Raw genomic sequence first — 2,396 nt, 5'->3', positions numbered from 1 at the left:
GCCTCCCAAAGTGCTGGGATTACAGGCTTGAGCCACCGCGCCCGGCCTTTCTTTTTTCTTTTTTAAGACAGAGTCTCACCCTGTCACCCAGGCTGGAGTGCAATGGCACAATCCTGGCTCACTGCAACCTCCGTTTCCTGGTTTCAAGCGATTATCCTGCCTCAGCCTCCCAAGTAAGTGGGATTACTTGCATGCCACCACATCCGGCTCGTTTTTGTATTTTTAGTAGAGATGGGATTTCACCATGTTAGCCGGGCTGGTCTTGAACTCCTGACCTCATGATCCACCCACCTCAGCCTCCCAAAGTGCTGGGATTACGGGCATGAGCCACTGCGGCTTGCCTGGTGTCTCTTCTTATAAGGACAATAATCTCATCATGAGGGCCCCACCCTCATGAACTCATCTCAAACTCCCAAAGGCCCCATCTCCAAATACTATCATACTGGGAGTTAGGTTTTCAACATACGAGTTTTTGAGGGGGATGCAAACGCTCAGTACATAATATTCATTCACCATCCTGGGCAACATAGCAAGATGCCCTCCCCCAAACCACCGTCTCTACAAAAATAAAAATTAAAAAATTAGCCAAGGCCAGTGGTGGCTAACGCCTGTAATCTCAACACTTTGGGAGGCCGAGGCAGGTGGATCACTTGAGGTCAGGAGTTCAAGACCAGCCCAGCCAACGTGGTGAAACCCTGTCTCTACTGAAAATACAAAAATTAGCCAGGTGCGGTGGCTCGTGCCTATAGTCCCAGCTACTCAGGAGGCTGAGGCACAAGATTCGCTTGAACCCAGGGGCAGAGGTTGCAGTGAGCTGAGATTGTGCTACTGCACTCCAGCCTGAGCAACAGAGTGAGACTCTATCTCCAAAAAAAAAAAAAAAAATTTAGCCAAGCATGGTGGCGTGTGCCTGTAGTCCCCGCTACTTGGGAGGCTGAGGTTAGAGGATGACTTGAGCCTGGGAGGTGGAGGCTGCAGTGAGCCGAGGTTGCACTATTGCATTCCAGCCTGGGTGGTAGAGTGAGATGCTGTCTCAAAAAAAAATTTTTTTTTTAATCCATTCAGATTCTCTTCCTTGAAAATATGAATGTTGAGTGAAACCACACAAAGAAAGAAAGAAAGGGGCTGGAGCTGAGTTGGCTGAAAGACACAGGGCCACTAGCTACTGAAGCTGAGGTCCTTTGGTTTCTGTCTTTCTAGGCCGTCTTGTAAACTCATGTTTCAGTTCTGTAAACTATACAACATCCCTCAAATACACCACTTTCTCACTTTTTTCTTCTTTTTGAGACAGGGTCTTGCTCTGTCGTCCAGGCTGGAGTGCAATGGCACAATCAGAGCTCCCTGCAGCCTCAACCTCCTGGGCTGAAGTGATTCTTGCACATCGGCCTCCCAAGTAGCTGAGACTACAGGCATGCACCACCACGCCCAGCTAATTTTTGTATGTTTTGTAGAGATGGGATTTTGCCATGTTGCCCAAGCTGGTCTAGAATTCCTGGGTTCAAGAGATCTGCCCACCCCAGCCTCCCAAAGTGCTGAGATTACAGGTGCGAGCCACTGTGCTCAGCCAAATACAGCCCTTTCTGATTTAATTTAGTGTGTCAGGAATCCCTAGTTATCCACCAAAACTCACGTTTCACCTTCCATTTGGTCTCCTTGTTGTTGGCAGATGGCTGCCTAGCCAGTGACTCTACTTTTCAGTTTCCTTGGATCGAGGTGAGGCCGTAAGTCTAGTTGATGTGAAAGTAATGCATTTGTCTAATGGGTTAGCACTTACAAAATGGTGTCTCTCTCTCTCTCCTTTCCCTGGCTTGAAGCAGACAAGCTGGCCACATTGGAAGCCCTGTGAAGAAGGTGATAGGGCTGCAACATGGAAGGAACCTGGGTCCCTGTGTCAGCTGAAGAGTCTCCAAACCCATCCTGGGTTTACTTGCCTGTTCCTGAGTCTGCAGGTGGGACGGATGTTCCCAGCTGCTGGTAGAACCCCCACGCTGGCTTTCTTACCCTCTGCGTCAGGGCTACGGTGGCAGGCTTGGCTAAATGAAAGTCACTGGTGCTCCCTTCCCCACAAAAAGAGTCACTCAGAAGCAAAACTGCATCCTCGGGGAAACTGCAGAGATCAGTGCCACATATGGAGACCCTTCAGTAAGGAACTGTCCTCGTTTAGAGAAAGAGCTCTTGACCACCTTACTGATCACCAAATAAAAATGTAACCTGCCAGGCGGGGTGACTCATGCCTGCAATCCCAGCACTTTGGGAGGCCAAGGAGGGCAGATCACCTGAGGTCAGGAGTTTGAGACCAGCCTGGGCAACACAGTGAAACCCCGCCTCTACTAAAAATACAAAAATTAGCCAGGAATGGTGACGTGTGATTATAATCCCAGCGACTCAGGAGGCTG

Source organism: Mandrillus leucophaeus, unplaced genomic scaffold (genome assembly GCF_000951045.1).
Source record: "Mandrillus leucophaeus isolate KB7577 unplaced genomic scaffold, Mleu.le_1.0 Scaffold1, whole genome shotgun sequence".
NCBI classification, from domain to species: domain Eukaryota; kingdom Metazoa; phylum Chordata; class Mammalia; order Primates; family Cercopithecidae; genus Mandrillus; species Mandrillus leucophaeus.
This window is presented reverse-complemented; position numbering follows the sequence as displayed.